This window comes from Mobula hypostoma, chromosome 1, assembly GCF_963921235.1.
Source record: "Mobula hypostoma chromosome 1, sMobHyp1.1, whole genome shotgun sequence".
NCBI classification, from domain to species: domain Eukaryota; kingdom Metazoa; phylum Chordata; class Chondrichthyes; order Myliobatiformes; family Myliobatidae; genus Mobula; species Mobula hypostoma.
The window spans coordinates 161,861,840-161,886,063 of record NC_086097.1 but is presented as its reverse complement, the minus strand read 5'-3'; the positions used below and the strand labels follow the sequence as shown (position 1 = coordinate 161,886,063).

The 24,224-nt window shown below is 42.8% G+C and overlaps 1 protein-coding gene across 5 annotated transcripts in view; it reads right to left on the bottom strand.

Moving 5' to 3' along the window:
- LOC134351841 (focal adhesion kinase 1) overlaps positions 1–24,224 on the bottom strand; it is a 522,413-nt gene that overhangs the window by 364,634 nt on the left and 133,555 nt on the right. The window lies entirely within an intron of this gene.

Sequence of the window (24,224 nt, the reverse complement as noted above, 5' to 3'; positions counted from 1 at the left end):
TAGAAAAACTTTAAAGGAATTGCTCTTGGCTCTCGCGCAGGAGGACTTAAAACTTAAAAAAAAACAAATACTGGAGCGTATGGAGGCAATCGACAGCAAGTTCACCGACAGTATGACCCAGCTGACGACGAACATTGAAAAACTGACTAACTCTGTTGCATTAATAAAGCACCTTGTTAAATGTATAAAATGTCTGCATCAGCGTTATCTTGTATTTCCATACAATGTTACATTAGGCTGTTACATATCTATTGTCAGAGAAGTACTTGCATAAATAGGTGAACCATCTTCATACAAGCAAGGACAGAAAACAGGGCGAAGTGAGTATACTTATTTATTCAGTAAGCTATGGGTCAAAGTATTTGGTGAGTACATTTCTAACCCTTCCGGCTTCAGTCTAGTCCATCTGTTCTGAAATTGTTAGGTGGTGGCGTGAAAGAAAACAACGAACATCTGTTCCGGCACGTCATGACAGCGTTTTTAAATAGTCAAAAAAGCTCACTTTACAATTTAACTCTCACACCGTTCACACCGACTGCGCATTATAACAGCTTGCGCAGTACCAAGCAGAAGCAGAAAAAAGCACTGTTGTTGTGGTGTTGTCATGACAACGTTTTTTAAATCTCTCCGTTTACCCCGTACACACTACGCCGGATATTTAGCGTTTTCAGATTTATTCACTCTGGAGAGTGTTTTCGAAAATCTCCGTTTTCAGGGGCTGAAAACGCCGGCTCAGTGTGGACAGGAGGGCAAAACGAAGAGAAAAAGCTTTGTTTTCAAAATTATCCGGCGTAGTGTGGACGTACCCTGAGTTCATCCTGACTTTTTACTGCATAGGAAATTAGATACTATTCTGACATCTCTATTCACCCATCAAGTCAGCAGCTCAAAAGATAATTTCACTAAGACAATGTTGAGAAAATAAACATTAAAAGGTTTATGAAAATCACTGACGGAGGACTTCCGGGTCATCAAGGGAATGGCGGCGTAAGGAAAAGGTCACTCGACAAAAAAGAAGGTAAACTGCCCCAAAATCGAATTTAGACAAATACTTAATATTGCATAACTATATTAATAAAAGGGGCAAGGATGATGTCTAAGAACAAGAATAAAAAGTCCGCTTCGAAGGTTGATAAACGTAAAGAGGCGCAGCAAGGCGACGGGCCGAGCTCCCCCACGGCAAGCCAGGACGGAGATAATGAGGGGGAATCAGTGACTCTGTCTTTGATTCTCGGAGAGATTCGCGAGTTCCGACAAGATAATAGCAAACAGCTGGAAGATATTAAAGGAGAAATAGTAAAAACTAACTCGCGGATAGATGAAGCCGAAGCGAGGATTGTTGGAATTGAAGAAAAGCTACAAAACGCCGAGGAAGTGATAGCAGAAATGCTGAAGCTACAAGACCAACTCCAGTGGAAACTAATAGATCAAGAAGGCCGCTCGAGAAGGGAACATGTGAGGATTTACGGAGTTCCCGAAGGAACCGAAGGTAAACCGGGATTGATGATTCCCTTCGTGGAGAAGCTGCTTAGAGAGAACCTTGATATGCCGGCCGCAAAAGACCTACAGATAGAAAGGGCTCACCGCGCGTTGGCACCATAGCCTCCGGCAGGCGCCCAGCCCAGATTGATTCTGATCAGATTTCTCAGTTACAGAACGAAGGAAGAGGTGCTTAAAAGAGCATGGCAAAAGAAAGGTTTCATGTGGAACAACTGCAAAATCAGTTTAGACCACGACTACGCACCGGGGATTCTTGCCAGACGGAAGGAATATACGGAAACACGGAGAGTCCTGAAGGAAAACAACATCAGATTCCAGACCCTGTATCCAGCTCGGCTGAGAGTCTTTTACGACGAAGGGACAAAAACTTACGCTACGGTGGAGGAGGCAACGTCGGACCTGGCGGACCGGGGACTACCCATTAAAGTTATCACCCAACCGGAGTCGCTACTGGAGAGGATTCGGCAGAAGTCGTGGCAGTTAGTGGGGCGAGGACGCTCCACCCGAACCAGAGTGTCAAACTACAAGGAAAAGCTGCAAATATTCAGACGCGAATGTACAGAGAATACAGATTAATTAAGAGAAATGACTGAAAAGAGTAAATTGGACTTAAAAGTAAAATGAAAACTGGTAACTGAAAATAAACTAGGCTGAATAACTTGAATGATAGCAATATGGTCGAGACATAAATAGGAGAAAATTCTCTATGATTATTCAAACTGCTGAGGGCCCTCTAACACAGGGTGAAGATAGAGGTTATCCCTCTGAACTGAGGCGGGTCGGTGCTCAGGCCTCACTGTGGGAAGTCGGGAAAAATTTTCAAATGTTATACGTTCAGAAATGTCTAGGGTGTGGTTATATGTCTTGGTTTACTGTTGAGAAGGGATTGCTTACTGTTTGGTTAGAAAAGGAGAGTGCTTTTTTTCTACCAGAGAAAAATGCAAAATGAATTGGTAAAAATAATTTCCTATAATGTTAATGGGGTTTTGAATCCAATTAAAAAAAATAAGATTATGTCTAAATTGAAAAAAGAGAGGGCACAAATAGCTTTCCTCCAGGAAACACATATGAGCCAATCTGAACATGGAAAATTAAAAAGAATGGGCTTTAAGCATGTATTTTATTCATCATATAAATTGAGTCACAAAAGAGGGGTAGCTACTTTAATATCAAGTACTCTTAATTATGAACATATTTCAGAGACTAGAGACAAAGAAGGACGGTTTGTAAAAATCATAGGAAGAATAGAAGGTACAGAAATAACATTGCTGAATGTTTATGCTCCTCCAGGTAGTAAATGGTCATTTTATAGACACATTTTTGACCTAATGGTCAGTTCTCGAGGGGTAGTAATTTGTGGAGGGGATTTTAATATTAGATTAAATCCTATATTAGATTCTTCAAGAATAGTTACTCAGAATAAACCTCTGACTCGGAAAGTGAATTCATTGATGGAGGAGTTGGGAATTATAGATGTCTGGAGGGAATTACACCCTACTAGTAAAGATTATACATATTACTCTTTCCCTCATTCAGCCTATTCAAGGATAGACTATTTCTTTATCTTTAATACAGATAGACTCAGGATAAAAAACTGTAATATTGCAACAATTGATCTGTCGGATCATAGCCCAGTCTCTATGTCTCTAATCCTGGAAAGGAAAATGAGGAAAACACTATGGAGGCTAAACTCACATATACTCAATAACCCAAAAGTAATGGAGAGATTAAGGGGAGAAATCAAAGAATATCTAGACCTTAATGACACGGGAGAAACGTCACCAGTGATTTTATGGGATACATTGAAAGCTGTACTGAGAGGGAAAATTATTTCCATTACTACTCACATGAAAAAAATCAATGCACAAAAATTAGCAGACCTTCAAGGAAAATTAAAACAACTTCAAGTTGGAGATAGCAACAAAAGTAATTCAAATCGAAAACAGGAAATTAGGAAATTGCAAAGTGAAATTGATGATATTTATACGTTGGAAACTCAAAGCAATTTTCTTTACCTGAGACAAAAGAATTATGAAGTAGGAGGTAAATCAGCTAGATTATTAGCATATAAATTACGAAAACAACAAGCAGACAATACAATTCATAAAATAAAGAATCCAAAGACAAAGCTTGTGGAGAGTACAGTAGGGAAAATTCAAGAGAGGTTTGAAAAATATTATCGACAGCAGTACTCCCAACCCCGGGCCCCCAATGAGCCCTATATAGACAGTGTATTGAATTTTTTAGATCTACTTAAACTTACAGATTTACAAAATGAAAGTTTATTAGAACCAGTAACTGTCAAAGAACTGAACGTGGCCATCTCTAGGTTAAAGGCTGGAAAGTCCCCGGGTTCTGATGGGTTTACCTCAGAGTGGTACAAGTCCCTGAAGACACAGTTAGCCCCATTACTACTTAACACCTTTAATTGGATCTTGCAGAGAGGAGAAACTCCACCTTCCTGGAGAGAAGCGATTATTTCAGTTATTCCTAAAGAGGGTAAAGATAAACTAGAATGTGGCAATTATCAGCCAATTAGTGTTCTTAATTTAGATTACAAACTATATACATCTATATTAGCCCGCAGATTGGAAAAGCTTTTACCTGGCCTAATCCATTTAGACCAGACTGGATTTATTCAACAAAGACAAACACAGGACAACATAAGGAGAACTCTGCACATATTAGAACAGGTTAATAAGAACGAGACAGAGACAATGGTAGTAGGATTGGACGCTGAGAAAGCTTTTGATTCGGTTAGTTGGGCATTCCTATACAGAGTGTTAGGAAGATTCGGCTTTCAAGAAAGGTTTATTAAAGTAATTCAGACTCTGTATGACAGCCCAACAGCCCGAATTAAGATAAATGGGGACCTCTCTGACTCCTTCATTTTAGAGAGAGGCACTAGACAGGGATGCCCAATTTCTCCTCTCCTTTTTGCGCTATATATTGGACCACTTGCCCAACTAATAAGACAGAGCGAAATCGTAAAAGGTATCAAGGTGGCAGGGATTGAACAGAAAGTGGCGTTATTCGCAGATGATGTTTTGGTCTATCTGAGTGAACCAGAAAAATCATTTATAGGATTGTTTACACTGTTGGATGACTTTGGGAAAATATCAGGTTATAAAATAAATGTAAAGAAAACGCAGGTTATGTCCCTAAATTATACACCATCCAAAAAATTGCAGGATACATACGATCTTAAGTGGGAAGCTAAATCATTAAAATATTTAGGAATAACCCTGCCGAAGGATCTTTCAACACTGTCACAGGTAAATTATGGGCCATTAATCTCAGAGATAAAAGCAGATATGCATAGATGGAATCTTATCCCCTTTTTAAGTTTAAATTCAAGGATAAATACTATAAAAATGAATATTCTTCCTCGGTTATTATATCTTTTCCGTACTTTACCAGTGGAGGTGGATGATAATCAATTCAGGGAATGGGACAAATGGATTTCCCGCTTCATTTGGCAAGGAAGGAAACCTAGAATTCGATATAACACCTTACAGTTAGGGAAGGAAAGAGGAGGTATGGTTCTTCCTTGCCTGAGAAATTATTTTTATGCCTCACAGATAACCCCTCTGTTATATTGGTGTAATAGGGAATATAAGGCTAGATGGAAGGAAATAGAATTTGGATTAGTTGACAGTTTTCCTCTTCAGACCTCAATAGCTGACAAAGGATTGATGGCCCAGTTGGAAAAATTTAATAATGCTTGGATAAATCTTACATTAAAAGTATGGCAGAAGGTGGTTAATTCATATGGAATTAATAACATGCTAAAACTCTTTAGATGGTGTGCATATGATACCGAATTCCTTCCCAACAGAGGAGATAAAAGATTTGAGCTATGGATAAAGCAAGGTCTTACAACCTACCTCTCATTTATAGATAAAAGAGTATTACAAAGTTTCCAAATCCTGCAGGACAAACATGGCCTAGAACATAATGACTTTTTTAGGTACCTTCAAATACGAAACTATGTTAACCAGAGTTGTAGATATACAGACCTATCAACAGTAGAATTAGAATTTTTCAAGATTCTGAGTTCGGCTTGCAGTTCAATACCTAGTAAATCAGTTTCTCGCCTATATAATGCACTCTCCCATGCTAAAAATGTAAATACACTGTATATTAAAGAGAAGTGGGAGAAAGAAGCGGGGTTGGTACTTTCAGAGGAGGCTTGGGGGAAAATCTGCAGCTTTCAATGGTCCTCGACTAATTCTTTGACTTGGAGAGAACATTGTTGGAAAAACATTATAAGATACTTCAAGACCCCATATCAGGAAAAATATAAAGATACAAATGTGATGTGTTGGAGAAGGTGCGGCTCCAAGGAGGCAAATCATTTTCATATTTTCTGGGATTGCCCTAAATTAAGTCTATTTTGGGAAGGTATTCATAGAACATTAGTTAAGGTACTTAGGTCCCAGATACCTCTGAACTTTGAGACGCTCTATTTGGGGCATGTATTGTTCCTTGAACAGAAGGAAGATATAAAGTTGCTGCAGGCCCTCTTAGCGGCAAGTAAGAAATCAATCACTGGAAAATGGCTAAATCCAATACCACCTACATTAGAAGATTGGTACGAAATTATCTTGGAAATATTTAAAATGGAAAAGTTGACTTACTCCCTGAGAACTCAAAAAGAAACATTTTATCAAATCTGGAATAAATGGATTGAATATATAACCCCAATGCGAGCAGACTTTAGATGACTCTCCTAATGATTTATATTGCTCTTCTCATCAACACAGTAATATTGCTAACGTAAGCACCCCTAGTCTAAATGTTTGTTGTTTTTTTTTGGAAAATAGAGAATTAACACAAGTAAAGGGAAAAAATTGGGAAAGGGATTAAAAAAAATGAAAAAATTAAGTAAATAAGTACATAGGGATTGGATAATTATGTCTGCGGGCAGGAACAAGCACGAACAAATTGGGATATAAACACCTACAATGGTTGGTATATAGGCTTGTATGCAACATTTTGGACCAGTGGAAATAGTCCAGAAGGGTTGTATGGAAACTATTATTACCATTTTTCTTAACAACTAATTTCATTACTTAGCCTAATAGGTTAGATTTACCACAGTACATAACTATCTATTTAAATGTTTATTTTCCTTTTATATCATCTCAATGTGTACTTAAGAATGTATAAATAATTGTAGTTTTATACATATAAAAAAATGGAAAAGGTTATGTGTGTGAAAAAAGTACATGATAATTGTGAATTCCTTATCCAAATAAAAATAAAATTAAAAAAAAAGAAAATCACTGACAAGACAAACATAATTCTTTGGTTCCATCAGTTAAAAAAAAATCTGAAACATGCTTCAATCTTGGATAAAATTTCTGGTTTATGAAGTGATCGTTTATTCTCAGTTTTGAGCTATAATAAAAAATTAACTATGACTATCAAGGTAATTATGAATGAAAATGCTTATACCTGAAGCAGAAGGTCAGCTAGTCTCAAAACTGTGAGATAATAGAATCGAAATGGTTAGAACTCTTGCATTCATTTTTCAGCCTTTTGACTTTTGCACACACTACTGAACATTAGATAAGTGTCAGACAGAGTAAACAAGATTCCACTAAATGTCTCAAAAAGCCTAAACATACCACTAGAACAGGTTCCCAAAATCCATTCTGCTAACTACAACCTTAGAAAGTTTCAAAAGTTTGGTCAAGCATCAATTCCTTTTCATCAATCCACATTGATGCTGCCTAATTTTGTAAAACTCCGATAATCTGCAATCTATTTGGAAATCCCAATGGTTTGGCATCGGGCTCACTCCGTGCCTACTCCTTTGTTCTCATTCACACACTGAAGCCCTGCTCTCGTTCTCACAACAGAGCCCAAGCACCTGCACTCATTGAAATTCAGCTGGTTCTTTTCGTCCCCCATGTTCCCTTCAAACTTACGAAGTTCACTGGAAAATTGTTTTCCTGTTTAATATCCAAAGTTAATTAAAATTGTGTGGTAGTATCAACAACATAACATCCAATAGTCTGGAGCACATGTCAGTTCAACACTACCAAACAATTGGATGGATACCAGTGAGAATGAGGACTGGTGATCCCCCCAGGTTGGCAAGACCCCCAGGTCTGCAGGTCCTGTGATCAAAGGTCCATCCGGGCAGGAGACACGAGGCCCAGCGGTCAGTAAGTTAGCAAGTCCAGAGTTCAAGATCACTTCACTGGCGAGTCCCAAGTTCAATACAGAGACTGAAGCCAAGTCAGGGAGCCCTGAATTTTAAGGTCCAATGGCTGTCGCCTGGGTCTGCGAGTCCACTGGGGAAGTCAGAGGCCTGACATCTGCAACTCCAAAGGAAGGTGGCAACCCGGAAGCGGCCTATTCCGGCATTGAAGACCTATCTGTATATGTGAGCTGGTGGGTTGGTGGGTTGGTGGGTTGGTGGGTTGGTGGGTGGGTGGGTGGGAGGAATGGGGCTTGCTGGTGTTGTTTTGTTGTTGTTATTGCCATCACTTGTGGTACACTGCTGAACACTGTGGGAATGTCATATTGGTGTAGTGATACTTGTGGGCCATCCCCAGCATGTCCTTAGATTGTGTTGCCTGTTAACGTAAATCACACATCTCACTGTATGCTTTAATGTATGAGTGATAAATCAATAAATCATTGAAAATGAATCTAAACCAAAATTCCGAACGCTAAATTAATGGAATTTCAAAATTGAATTATTTTCCAAGTATATACTCTCAGTCTAGATGCCATCCTTGTCTTCACAGATGCTGCCCAACCCCTCGAGTTTCTCTCACAGTTTGGTTCTTTTGCTCCAGGGTACAACATCAATAGTCTCTATTTTCTCAGAGCTCTGTTACAACTTGCAAATAGATTTTCACATTTTTCCTCTTTCTGATGTCAGATTAACTGGACCGTAGTTCCCCATTTTTCTCTCTCCTTTATTAAATAGTGGATTTTAATTTGTTGCTTTCCAGTTCTGCTCAGCTAATAATTTGTAAGAGATGAGTTTTTTTGAGGAGCTGTTTTATGGATAAAGGTTGGAGTTCAGATGCAACAGGTATTATATGTGATGCTGTGAAGATCATGTAATAGAATCCATAACAACAGCAGAGCTGAAATAAGATTATGTGATGGTCTCACTCTCATAAGCAATGTTTATCATCCTGTTGTGCCTAATCATTGTTGCAAAGTTACTTGCATGAACAGTCTTGTCCAGTCTTCCCAAATATCTATTGATTAGGAATGCAAATGTCCAAAATGCATATACTGAGCTTTATTTCTCTGAAGACCTATCCCTCTCCATCTCAATTAAATCTTTTAATTCCATAAACAATTCCTTACACCTCAGCATTTTGTCACAATGTCACAAACAAACCCTTTGATGACAAGCAATTCCTTAGTAAATTAGGTACTGAGTTCATTGAGGAACTTACAGGTCTCTTAATGAACAATACAAACATACACCTGACCTCCAAAACCTGCTCCACTATTTAAGGAGATAATGGCTGATCTGATTGTAACCTACACTCTATGTTCCTGTCTAAGTACTGTGACCTATTATTGCCTTGCACATCAGTCATCAATCTACCTTTATCTTAAAAATATTCTAAAAACTCAGATTTTACCACACTTTGCAAACTGTTCCAAAGGCACACAAAACAGCTTAGAGAAAAACCATCTCATTTCTTTCTTGGCAACATATACAAAATGCTGTAGGAACTCAACAGGTCAGACAGCATCGATGGAAATGAATAAATAGTCAACGTTCCGGACTGAGACCCTTCTTCAGGACTGGAAAGGAAGGGGGAAGGTGCCAGAGTAAAAAGGTGGGGGAGTGGGAAAAATTACCATCTGGTTGAAAGCTACGTAGATGGAATATAAGGTGTTACTCCTCCAATCTGAGACTACCCCCATCGTGATACTGGAGGCCATAGACTCACATGTCGGAATGGGAAAAGGAAGTTGAATTGAAATGGGTGGTGACCGGGGTTTCCCACCTTTAGCAGCAGGCGGACTGAAGGTGCTCAACAGAACAGTTCCCCAGTCTACATCGGGTCTCACCAATGTGGAGGCCTCCACCCTGGGAGCACTAGATGCGGTATATGGCCCCTACAGACTCGTGGTTCAAGAACACGATAAATACAAGAAAGTAGCTGTTCCTGAACTTCCTCTGACAACCTTCCTCACTGTTCACAATTCCAGTAATTAGTCATAGTCATACTTTATTGATCCCGGGGGAAATTAGTTTTCGTTCCAGTTGCACCATAAATAATAAATAGTAATAGAACCATAAATAGTTAAATAGTAATATGTAAATTATGAAATAAGTCCAGGACCAGCCCATTGGCTCAGGGTGTCTGACCCTCCAAGGGAGGAGTTGTAAAGTTTGATGGCCACAGGCAGGAATGACTTCCTATGACGCTCTGTGCTGCATCTCGGTGGAATGAGTCTCTGGCTGAATGTACTCCTGTGCCCACCCAGTACATTATGTAGTGGATGAGAGACATTGACCAAGATGGCATGCAACTTAGACAACATCCTCTTTTCAGACACCACAGTGAGAGAGTCCAGTTCCATCCCCACAACATCTCTGGCCTTACGAATGAGTTTGTTGATTCTGTTGATGTCTGCTACCCTCAGCCTGCTGCCCCAGCACACAACAGCAAACATGATAGCACTGGCCACCACAGACTCGTAGAACATCCTCAGCATCGTCCAGCAGATGTTAAAGGACTTCAGTCTCCTCAGGAAATAGAGATGGCTCTGACCCTTCTTGTAGACAGCCTCAGTGTTCTTTGACCAGTCCAGTTTATTGTCAATTCGTATCCCCAGGTATTTGTAATCCTCCACCATGTCCACACTGACCCCCTGGATGGAAACAGGGGTCGCCGGTACCTTAGCTCTCCTCAGGTCTACCACCAGCACCTTAGTCTTTTTCACATTAAGCTGCAGATAATTCTGCTCACACCATGTGACAAAGTTTCCTACTATAGCCCTGTACTCAGCCTCATCTCCCTTGCTGATGCATCCAACTATGGAAGAGTCATAGAACATAGAATAGTACAGCACAGTACAGGCCCTTCGGCCCACAATGTTGTGCCGACCCTCAAACCCTGCCTCCCATATAAGCTCCCACCTTAGATTCCTCCATATACCTGTCTAGTAGTCTCTTAAACTTCACCAGTGTATCTGCCTCCACCACTGACTCAGGCAGTGCATTCCACGCACCAACCACTCTCTGAGTAAAAAAAACCTTCCTCTAATATCCCCCTTGAACTTCCCACCCCTTATCTTAAAGCCATGTCCTCTTGTATTGAGCAGTGGTGCCCTGGGGAAGAGGCGCTGGCTATCCACTCTATCTATTCCTCTTATTATCTTGTACACCTCTATCATGTCTCCTCTCATTCTCCTTCTCTCCAAAGAGTAAAGCCCTAGCTCCCTTAATCTCTGATCATAATGTATACTTTCTAAACCAGGCAGCATCCTGGTAAATCTCCTCTGTACCCTTTCCAATGCTTCCACATCCTTCCTATAGTGAGGTGACCAGAACTGGACACAGTACTCCAAGTGTGGCCTAACCAGAGTTTTATAGAGCTGCATCATTACATCGCGACTCTTAAACTCTATCCCTCGACTTATGAAAGCTATCACCCCATAAGCTTTCTTAACTACCCTATCCACCCGTGAGGCAACTTTCAGGGATCTGTGGACATGTACCCCGAGATCCCTCTGCTCCTCCACACTACCAAGTATCCTGCCATTTACTTTGTACTCTGCCTTGGAGTTTGTCCTTCCAAAGTGTACCACCTCACACTTCTCCGGATTGTACTCCATCTGCCACTTCTCAGCCCACTTCTGCATCCTATCAATGTCTCTCTGCAATCTTTGACAATCCTCTACACTATCTACAACACCACCAACCTTTGTGTCATCTGCAAACTTGCCAACCCACCCTTCTACCCCTACATCCAGGTCGTTAATAAAAATCACAAAAAGTAGAGGTCCCAGAACAGATCCTTGTGGGACACCACTAGTCACAATCCTCCAATCTGAATGTACTCCCTCCACCACCACCCTCTGCCTTCTGTAGGCAAGCCAATTCTGAATCCACCTGGCCAAACTTCCCTGGATCCCATGCCTTCTAACTTTCTGAATAAGCCTACCGTGTGGAACCTTGTCAAATGCCTTCCTAAATTCCATATAGATCACATCCACTGCACTACCCTTATCTATATGCCTGGTCACCTCCTCAAAGAACTCTATCAGGCTTGTTAGACACGATCTGCCCTTCACAAAGCCATGCTGACTGTCCCTGATCAGACCATGATTCTCTAAATGCCTACAGATCCTATCTCTAAGAATCTTTTCCAACAGCTTTCCCACCACAGATGTAAGGCTCACTGGTCTGTAATTACCTGGACTATCCCTACTACCCTTTTTGAACAAGGGAACAACATTCGCCTCCCTCCAATCCTCCGGTACCATTCCCGTGGACAACGAGGACATAAAGATCCTAGCCACAGGCTCAGCAATCTCTTCTCTCACCTCGTGGAGCAGCCTGGGGAATATTCTGTCAAGCCCTGGGGACTTATCTGTCCTAATGTATTTTAACAACTCCAACACCTCCTCTCCCTTAATATCAACATGCTCTAGAACATCAACCTCACTCATGTTGTCCTCACTGTCATCAAGTTCCCTCTCATTGGTGAATACTGAACAGAAGTATTCATTGAGGACCTCGCTCACTTCCACAGCCTCCAGGCACATCTTCCCACCTTTATCTCTAATCAGTCCTACCTTCACTCCTGCAATCCTTTTTTTCTTCACATAACTGAAGAATGCCTTGGGGTTTTCCTTTACCCTACTCGCCAAGGCCTTCTCATGCCCCCTTCTTGCTCTTCTCAGCCCCTTCTTAAGCTCCTTTCTTGCTTCCCTATATTCCTCAATAGACCCATCTGATCCTTGCTTCCTAAACCTCATGTATGCTGCCTTCTTCCACCTGACTAGATTTTCCACCTCACTTGTCACCCATGGTTCCTTCACCCTACTTCCTCACCGGGACAAATTTATTCCTTACATCCCGCAAGAGATCTCTAAACATCAACCACATGTCCATAGTACATTTCCCTGCAAAAACATCATCCCAATTCACATCCGCAAGTTCTAGCCTTATAGCCTCATAATTTCCCTTCCCCAGTTAAAAATTTTCCTGTCCTCTTTGATTCTGTCCTTTTTCATGATAATTATAAAGGCCAGGGAGCGGTGGTCACTGTCCCCCAGATGCTCACCCACTGAGAGTTCTGTGACCTGACCCGGTTCATTACCTAGTACTAGATCTAGTGTGGCATTCCCCCTGGTCGGCCTGTCCACATACTGTGACAGGAATCCATCCTGGACACACTTAACAAATTCTGCTCCATCTAAACCCTTGGAACTAATCAGGTGCCAATCAATATTAGGGAAGTTAAAGTCACCCATGATAACAACCCTGTTATTTTTGCACCTTTCCAAAATCTGCCTCCCAATCTGCTCCTCTGTATCTCTGCTGCTACCAGGGGGCCTATAGAATACCCCCAGTTGAGTAACTGCTCCCTTCCTGTTCCTGACTTCCACCCATACTAACTCAAAAGAGGATCCTGCTACATTACCCACCCTTTCTGTAGCTGTAATAGTATCCCTGACCAGTAATGCCACCCCTTCTCCCCTTCTTCCGCCCTCTCTATCCCTTTTAAAGCACTGAAATCCAGGAATATTAAGAATCCATTCCTGCCCTGGTGCCAGCCAAGTCTCTGTAATGGCCACTACATCATAATTCCATGTATGTATCTAAGCTCTCAGTTCATCACCTTTGTTCCTGATGCTTCTTGCATTGAGGTACACACATTTCAGCCCTTCTACCTTCCTGTCTTTACACCGTTCATTCTGCCTCTCTTTCCTCAAAGCCTCTATGTTAGATCTGGCTTTACTCCATGCACTTCTTTCACTGCTCTATCGCTCTGGGTCCCATCCCCCTCGCAAATTAGTTTAAACCCTCCCGAACCATGCTAGCAAACCTACCTGCAAGGATATTGCTCCCCCTCGAGTTCAGGTGCAACCCATCCAATCTGTACAGGTCCCACCTTCCCTGGAAGAGATCCCAATGATCTAAAAATCTAAAACCCTGCTCCCTGCACCAACTCCTCAGCCACGCATTCAACTGCCATCTCCTCCAATTCTTACCATCTCTGTCACGTAGCACTGGCAGCAATCCTGAGAATGTCACCCTTGAGGTCCTGTTCTTCAGCCTTCTGCCTAATTCCCGAAACTCACACTTCAGGACCTCATCCCTCTTCCTGCCTATGTCGTTGGTCCCAACATGCATCACGACTTCTGGTTGCTTTCCCTCTCGTACCAGTATGTCGTGCACCCGGTCAGAGACATCCCGGACCCTGGCACCCGGGAGGCAACAAACCATGGGGGTGTCCTCCTCAAGTCCACAAAATCTCCTGTCTGCTCCCCTGACTATAGAGTCTCCAATGACGACAGCTCTCCTCTTCTCCGTCCCACCCTTCTGCACCACAGGGTCAGACTCAGTGCCAGAGGCCCTGCCACTGTGGCTCACACCTGGTCGGTTGTCCCCACCAACAGTATCCAGGATGGTAAACTTATTATTCAGGGGAATGGCTACAGGGGTGCTCTGCACTACCTGTCTGCTCACCTTCGCTTTCCCCCCTCTGACTGTCACCCAACGACCTGCTTCCGACAGCCTAGGTGTGACTACCTCCCTGTAGCTCTCATCTATGACTGCCTCATTCTCCCTTATCAGTCGAAGGTCATCCAGCTGCTGCTCCAGATTCCTTACACGGTCTTCCAGATCACCCAGACGTATGCACTTCTGGCAGATGTGACTCTGCGGGAGAGGGGCGTTCCCCCAAGACTGCCACATCTCACATGAGAGGCACATCACCGTCTCAGGAGACATTGTAAAAACTAACTGCGAGCTAGCTTGTCCTCCGCCTCTTCTCGTTGAAGCCTCTCGAGTCAAAGCCTCCAAAGCTCCACTCCTTCACTGGCCCACTCACGCACTGGCCCACTCACGCACTGGCCGCTTCGCTTGAGCTATCCCTCTATTTATCTGTTTGAGCTTTTCATCCGAAAACTTCTGAAGATAACAAGACTCTGTGCAGTAATTGAAGTCCGAGGTGTAAATGGTGAAGAGAAAGGGAGACAAGACAGTCCCCTGTGGAGCCCCAGTGCTGCTGATCACTCTGTCGGACACACAGTGTTGCAAGCACACAGACTGTGGTCTGTCAGTCAGATAGTCAAGAATCCATGATACCAGGGAAGCATCCACCTGCATCGCTGTCAGCTTCTCCCCCAGCAGAGCAGGACGGATGGTGTTGAGCACACTGGAGAAGTCAAAAAACATGACCCTCACAGTGCTCGCTCGCTTGTCCAGGTGGGCGTAGACACGGTTCAGCAGGTAGACGATGGCATCCTCAACTCCTAGTCGGGGCTGGTAGGCGAACTGGAGGGGATCTAAGTGTGGCCTGACCATAGGCCGGAGCAGCTCCAGAACAAGTCTCTCCAGGGTCTTCATGATGTGGGAGGTCAATGCCACCGGTCTGTAGTCATTGAGGCTGCTGGGGCGCGGCATCTTCCACACAGGGACGAAGCAGGACGTCTTCCACAGTACAGGAACCCTCTGGAGCCTCAGGCTCAGGTTGAATACATGGCGAAGTACTCCACATAGCTGAGGGGCACAGGCTTTGAGCACCCTGGTACTGACACCATCCGGTCCTGCAGCCTTGCTTGGATTGAGAGGTTTCAGCTGTCTTCTCACCTGTTCATCTGTGAAGCCCACCATGGTGGTTTCGTGTGGGGAAGGGATATAGTCATGAGAGCAGGGTGGGGGACTGTGAGGAGGGGAGAGTGGAATATGTGTTGGTTGAGGGCCGACAACAGATGGCTCATGTGTGGGATGGGCAGGGGCCACAATGTCAATCTGCTAAAGAACAGGTTAAGTTCATTGGCCCTGTCCACACTGCTTTCCGCTCCTCTGTTGCAAGTTTGCTGGAACTCAGTGATGGTCCTCATCCCCCTCCAGACCTGTCTCATGTTGTTCTGCTGGAGTTTCCACTCAAGCTTCCTCCTGTACCTGTCTTTAGCCTCCCTGATCCTGACTTTCAGGATACTCTGTATTGCCCTCAGCCCCTCCCTATTTCCATCCCTAAACGCCCTCTTTTTAGCGTTCAGGATGTCCTTAATATCCTTTGTCATCCATGGCTTGTTATTTTTATAACAAAGGACAGTTCTTGTCAGAACATTGCAGTCCACACAGAAGTTAATTTTGGTGTTGCCTGCAAACTTACTAATCAGCCCACTTATAGTTGCAAGAAAAAGTCTGTGAACCCTTTGCAATTGCCTGCTTTTCTGCATTAATTACTCATAAAATATGGTCTGATCTTCATCTAAGTCTCAATAATAGAGAAACACAATCTGTCTAAACTAATAACATACAAACAATACTTCTTGTCAATACTGAGTACACCACTTAAACAATCACAGTCTAGGTTCAAAAAAGTATATGAAAGTCTGGAACAATGCCTTTGACAAAAGCTATTTGGAGTCGTGTGTTCTAATCAATGAGATGAGATTGGAGGTGTAGATTGTAGAGGTGCTCTGCCCTTAAAAAAAGAGACACAAAGTCAGGTTACTGATAGAGCCTGCTCTTCTCAAGGAAGATCTATTTATGTGTACTACACCTCAATGAAAACAAGCTGGAAAATGGTACAAAAGCATTTCTAAAGGCCTGAGTGTTCATCAGTCCACAGCAAAAGAAATTGTCTACTAATGGAGCAAACTCAGTACTGTTGCTACTCTCCTAGGAGTGGGCATCCTGAAAAGATCACAGCAACAATACAACGTGCAATACTGAAGGAGGTGAAAAAGAACCCAAGAGTAACAGCAAAAGACCTGCAGAAACCTCCAGAACTTGCTAAAGTCTCAATTCATGTGTCCACTATAAGAAAAACACTGAGCAAGAATGGTGTTCATGGAAGGACACCATGAAGGAAAACACTGCTCTGCAAAAAAAAACATTGCTGCATGTCTCAAGTTTACGAAAGGCCATCTGGATGTTCTACAATGCTTCTGGGACAATGTTCTGTGGACAGATGAGACAGTAGTTGCAGAAATGCACACCGTTATGTTTGAAGGAAAAAGGGCACTGCACACCAGCACCAAAACCTCATCCCAACTGTGAAGCATAATCGAAGGTGCATAATGGTTTGGGGCTGCTTTGCTGCCTCAAGGTCTGGACAGCTTACAATTGTTGAGGGACCAACGAATTTCAAAATTGTATCAAGGCATTTTACAGGAGAATGTCAGGGTAGCAGTTTGTCACCTGAAGCTTAATAGAAGTTGGATGATGCAATAAGACAATGATCCAAAACACATGAGTAAATCAACAAGAGAATGGTTTAAAAAGAAGAAAATTCATGTTTTGGAACGACCAAGTTAGAGTCCAAACCTTCACCCAATTGAGATGCTGTGGGCTGGTCATGCAAGGTATCCCAGAAATATTGATGAACTGAAACAGTTTTGTGTGGGGGAATAGCCTAAAATTCCTCCTCGCTGTCACGCAAGTCAGATTAGCAGCTACAGGAGATGTTTGTTGGAGGTTATTGGTGCTAAAGGATTTTCTAGCCTGGACTGTACATGATTAAACAATGTGTTCAATAAAGACATGAAAAGTACAATTGATTGTGTGTTACTAGTTTAGGCAGACTGTGTTTATCTATTATTGTGATTCAGATGAAGATCAAACCACATTTTTATGAGTAATTAATGTAGAAAACCATGTAACTGCAGAGGACTCACAAACCTTTTCTTACAACTGTACATTTTCATGCTTCATTTGCAACAAAGGTCCCAGCACAGATTATTGTGGAACATAGCTGGTCACAGACCTCTAGTCAGAGAAACAGCTCTCAACCACCACCGTCTGTCTTCTATGGCCAAGCCAACTGTGAATCCTATCTACAGGGTTAGCAAGGATTCCATGTGCCCAAGTTAATCCCTGTTAAAGCTTGTAAGTACTTTGCCTGTTTCAAAGAGATCACATCTCAATTCAACAATACTCTGTACAGATTGGACACATGATGCTTCATCTTTCCTCAAAGGGTAACCAGCCAAACACATTCGCCCAGCTAATTCCAAGGATCAATGTGGTAAGCCTTCACTGCACATATTCAAATCAAATCACTTAACTATCATTCAAACTGTACATGGATACAGCTGAACAAGACTGCATTCCTCTGGGGCCCAAGGTGCAAAAGATTCAAAATAGCAAGCAAACATCCAAAAATAGCAAGTAATATAATTCAAAATATCGAGCAAAGAAGCATCTTCACTCAAAAAAAAAATATATATTTATGGTCCAAGATCTTGAGCAACAATGTCCAGCAATCAATGGTACCAGTATCCCGGCACTGTAGATGCATTCAATCCAGCCTGTCACTCCACCGCTTGAACACAGGAGAACAGCACCGACAGGAGAGGCCAGGCCCCAGCTGAGCTCGCACGCTATGCTGCAAGTGCTTTCACGTCTCTCACCTGGTCTGCAGCAGCAGGCAAGCCCAAGGCTTGAAGCCAACAATGACAACTAAAACTACACAGCTCCCATGTTGTAGGACTCTCCACCAGACAAGGGTAACAGGCCCTGCAGCAACTTATAATGTTACTGTCGAACAGCATCTTGCAATTGCAAGTGAAGTGTCTCAGACAATCTCCAACAGTTATACTGCACCAACTTCGATGCTTCCGAATAGCAGGCAACAACATGCTCTGCTGCCAGGTTAGCTCCTCTGGACCTAAATCTGCTCCTCCGATATCTTGACAGGCTCCTCCAATGTCTTGATTGGCTCCTTCAACACCTACATTGATTGGTCTAATCTCGAACAATAATGAGGCAGCCTACAGAGAAGAAGTCATCACCCTGACACAGTGGTGTCAAGAAAACAACCTCTCCCTCAATGTTGCAAAAACAAAGGAGCTGGTTGTGGATTACAGGAGGAATGGAGACAGGCTAACCCCTATAGACAATGGATCTGAGGTTGAGAGGGTAAACAGCTTTAAGTTCCTTGGTATCCACATCACCAAGGACCTCATGTGATCTGTACACACCAGCTGTGTGGTGAAAAAGGCACAACAGTGCCTCTTTCACCTCAGACGGATGAGGAAGTTTGGACCCCTAAATCCTAAGAACCTTCTACAGTGGCACAATTAAGAGCATCCTGACTGGCTGCATCACTGCCTGGTATGGGAACTGTACCTCCCTTAATCGCAGGACTCTGCAGAGAGTGGTGCGGGCAGCTCAGCGCACCTGTAGTTGTGAACTTCCCATGATTCAGGCATTTACAAGGATAGGTGCGTAAAAAGGTCCTATAGGATAATTGGGGACCCGAGTCACCCCAACCACGATCTGTTCCAGCTGCTACCATCTGGGAAACAGTACCGCAGCATAAAAGCCATGACCAGCAGGCTCCGGGACAGCTTCTTCCACCAGGCCATCACGCTAACTCATGCTGATTTGAGTGTACACCCTATCCTCGTTATATGCGTCTTCAGACAATGCAGATTCACAGTTATGCAAGGAACCTATTTCGACCAACTTCTCGTTATATGCGTCCAAAACTCAGTTATGCGAGGAGCACTGCTTTCCCACCAATACAAGCCACGTGCTCACGCCTCATTGTCTCACTGTTGGGACGAGAAGCACCACTTTCCCGCCAATACAAGTCACATGCACACGCCTCACAGTCTCACTCCTGCCAGTCTCGCATTGGTTTTGGCAACATATGGATGTGCGATCTTGCGCTCTTAAAACTTTTGTGTTTTTACCTATGGTGCAGTGACTTTATGCTTGAAATACTTAACTATGCCTCCTAAGCGTCCGATGTCAAGTCCTGGGCCCTCAGCCAAGCGGCAGAGAACCGCTTTAACACTTGGAAAAAAAGTTGGAAATTATAAACAGGGCGGCGTCAGGTGAAGGTAACACAGCTCTGGGACGCTACCCTGTGCAGTTGCGGGCTATGATAGCTGAGTTAGGCATCACACCAAAGCAGGTGCTTAATACAGACGAGACCGGGCTTTTTCGGAAGCATATGCTGAAATGCACTTACATAAGTAAGGATGACAAAACTCCGTCAGGTTTCAAGGCAGCAAAGGATAGATTGACTTTGCTTATGTGTTCCAATGCCGAAGGAGACTGTAAGATGAAGCCTCTCTTAGTTTACTATTCACTTAACCCCCGTGCTCTTAAGGGTTTGAGTTAGAATATGCTTCCTGTCCGCTGGGCAGCTAACAAGAAAGCATGAGTCACTGGTCAAATCTTTAAGATTGGTTTGCTAATCATTTTGCTGTTGAGGCTGAACACTGCTGCCAGGAACAGAATCTTGCCTTTAAAGCTCTTTTGTTGCTTGACAATGCACCAGCCCCTCCTAAACATCTGGACAGCAATCATCCTAACATAATAGTGCATTTCCTGCCGCCTAACACAACATCGCTGATTCAACCACTCGACCAAGGTGTGATATCCACATTCAAGGCGATTTTTTTACGCCGAACTGTCTCTCAGATGCTGCAAGCAACAGGCGATTCTGAAAATCCCCGGAGTTTATCAACGATGAGGGAATGGCGGAAGTCCTTCAACATCAGACATGCCATCAACAACATTGATGAATCCTGGAAAGAGGTCAGGTCTTCCACTCTGAAGCAACTGGCAGGATTTTTTTTAAGGCTGTGGAACACTTGGCACAAGTGGCGATAGACATGGACCCAGGTTTAGAACAGAGTCAGCATTTCAGTCGTCCCCTGAAGTCAAGCCCTCTTCCCTACAAGCAAATTTATGCTAAGAAAACAAAATGCTGCCAAGCAAACAATCCTCACCACTTTCTTCAAACCGGTGTCATCCCCTGCTGCCAGCAGTACTGAGAGTTTTGTGAGTCTTCCTTCACCCGTTGCTGTCCTTGGTGATCCTGCAACACACAACCATCCACCTCATCCATGTAAAGCTGCCCGACACCACAACAACCACTCATCTCCCGGAGCGAACACACCTGCTGTACTGTTGGTGCATACTGTACACCCTAGTATGTTAACTTTCTATGATTTATTACATTGAATATTACCTTAAATTGATGAAATATAATACGAATGTTGCCTTGTGGTACTGCTTTTGTGTCGTATTGGTATGAAAATGTGAATAAATTACAGATAAAACATATTTAGGAAGCCCTCAAGAACACACCCCTATTTTCTCAACTTAAATAATTATTCACATTATACGTCGACTTCGAGGAACGTATTCCCTGCATATAACGAGGATAGGGTGTACTCTATATTACATTGACTGTTCTATTTATTATGAATTACTATGTTTGCATATTGCACATTTAGACAGAGACGTAACACAAAGATTTTTACTCCTCATGTATGTGAAGGATGCAAGAAATAAAGTCAATTCAAATGTGAAGGATGTAAATAATAAAGTCAATTCAATTCAATTAACCGGCCTCTCTCTCCAACATCCCAGCCGGCCCCTTTGATACCGTGGCCAGCTCTGCCAACACCAGTCCAGCTATTCTGATCAACCAGCAGCACACTTATGGAGTGGCACTACAGTACCAACGTTCTTGGAGTAGAATTGTCTTTGGATCATAAAACAAAATTGCAAAGAAAAAAGTACCTTTGGTTGGCTTGAGAGGCTGCTGCATTTGCACGTGCCACTATTTTACCGGAAGTCATCCAGGATTTCTCAAAAGTACCCTGTTCCCATATTTCTTTAAGACATAGAAAGATATTTTCTGATCTTTGCACCTCACAAAGCCTTCACATTATCTCACTAATTTTCCCTATTATCGATTCCCACCCACTCTATCCCCCAGATGCTAACACTCATCTTCAACCACAATGTCCATGACAATCACAAAGGCCAAGTAACTGACCAACTTGCAGATCTTGGGATGTCGAAGGAAAGTGGAACATCCAGTGAAAATCTAAGCAATCATCAGAACACACAAACTCCATACAGACAGGCTGGAAGTCATGATTAAACCTGGATTACTGTAGCTGTGAAGAAGATTTCTACGAAATGTGCCAAGGAACAGTGACGAGAACTGCACGTGGTATTTTAGATTTAGACTCACAATAATAATTAATTGACATAATTGATGTCTTTGCACTTTAGCTTATTTTCTGACTACCCAAAGTAGAAACATAGAAACATAGAAAATAGGTGCAGGAGTAGGCCATTCAGCCCTTCGAGCCTGCACCACCATTTATTATGATCATGGCTGATCATCCAACTCAGAACCCTGCACCAGCCTTCCCTCCATATCCCCTCATCCCCGTAGCCACAAGGGCCATATCTAACTCCCTCTTAAATATAGCCAATGAACTGGCCTCAACTGTTTCCTCTGGCAGAGAATTCCACAGATTCACCACTCTCTGTGTGAAGAAGTTTATCCTAATCTCAGTCCTAAAAGGCTTCCCCCTTATCCTCAAACTGTGACCCCTCGTTCTGGACTTCCCCAACATCGGGAACAATCTTCCTGCATCTAGCCTGTCCAATCCCTTTAGGATTTTATACGTTTCAATCAGATCCCCCCTCATCTTCTAAATTCCAACGAGTACAAGCCCAGTTCATCCAGTCTTTCTTCATATGAAAGTCCTGCCATCCCAGGAATCAATCTGGTGAACCTTCTTTGTACTCCCTCTATGGCAAGGATGTCTTTCCTCAGATTAGGGGACCAAAACTGCACACAATACTCCAGGTGTGGTCTCACCAAGGCCTTGTACAACTGCAGTAGTACCTCCCTGCTCCTGTACTCGAATCCTCTCGCTATAAATGCCAGCATACCATTCGCCTTTTTCACCGCCTGCTGTACCTGCATGCCTACTTTCAATGACTGGTGTATAATGACACCCAGGTCTCGTTGCACCTCCCCTTTTCCTAATCGGCCACCATTCAGATATTAATCTGTTCTCCTATTTTTGCCACCAAAGTGGATAACCTCACATTTATCCACATTAAATTGCATCTGCCATGAATTTGCCCACTCACCTAACCTATCCAAATCACCCTGCATCCTCTTAGCATCCTCCTCACAGCTAACACTGCCGCCCAGTTTCGTGTCATCCGCAAACTTGGAGATGCTGCATTTAATTCCCTCATCCAAGTCATTAACATATATTGTAAACAAAGTCTGTCCGCCATCTATAAGGCTCAAATCAAGTACGTAACGGAGTACTTTACACATGCCAGGATGAGTGCAGCATTACCCAATTGACACCATGCAGGACATAGCAGCCAGTCCACAACCATTCATTCAACTACCAACACACAGTATTAGCAGTTTTGACCATCTACAGAGTTCACTGCAGCAGCTCACCAAGACACTTTGGGCAGCACCTTCCACACCCAGAACCTCTATTAGCTGGAAGGACAAGAAAAGCAAATGAATGGGAATACAACAGCCTAGATGGAAATTGCCCTCCAGGCCACATCTAATCCTGACTTGGAAATAATCCTTCACCATCACAGGTCAAAATCCTGGATCTTCCTCACTAAATATTGTGAGTATATCCACATCTCAGACGTCCATGGACTAAGACGACAGCTAACCAACACCTTCTCAGGGCTTCTGGGGATGGGAGTGTAAATGTTGGCTCAACATGCCCACATCCCTTGAAATAATATTTTTTAAAATCTCTCAAAACCTCATGTAACACCAAAACAAGGCCATAGGGCACTATGGCCATGCCAACCAACATGTATCTACACCAGTCCTTTTTTTCCTCCAGCATTTGGGCCATAGTTTCAAATGCAATGATGAATGAAGTACTTATCTTAAATGTTGTGAAAGAGCCTGCCTTCCCCAGCCACTCCAGTAGTGTGTTCCAGATTTCAAACACTCAGGTGCTAATAGTTTCCTTCAGTAGTTAGCATGAAGACCCGCTATATAGTTCTCAGTCTTATGTCTCCTTTCTTGAAGATGGTCAAGATTATTGCATTACTGAGATGCATCCTCTTCACAGATGTGGATAATGATTTATCTCCAAATTCATATGCTCTATGCACAAGGAGACCAAGGCCACACCGAGCACAAAACATTTTGATTTTGCTGTTTAAACTAAAATTCTCTCTATTTTCCCTCTCCTGAAGAGCATGAACTCTTCTTTCTCCACATCATAGTTCACCTAACATGTGCTTGGGAATTCATCACCCAAAAACTTATCTGAATGTTCTTCATCAAAACCCACATCAGCATGTTGCAAGTATCCCCTCACCCAAGTCAGTGACAGAGCTTGAACACAACTGGGGCCACAGCCCTGTGGCATCTCACCACCAGTCATATCTTATTCATATCTTATGAACCTGAAAATGATCTGCTGTTTCCAATAAGTCTGTTGCGCACTAATCAATTCTCATTCATGCATATAATATACCAGTTTTATATACTCTACATCTGTTTAGTAATCTTATCAAAGTCCTTTTTTAAATCCAAATACATCACATCAAGTGGTTTATCTTATTTACTCTGCCAATTACAAGCTCAGAAAACTAAAATTGTCAAATAGGATTTCCTTTTCCTAAATCCATGGCAGCTTTGCTCAATCTGATTACATTCTAAGAGCCATGTTATTACTTTTAATAGATTCCACCATTTTCAGGATAACTG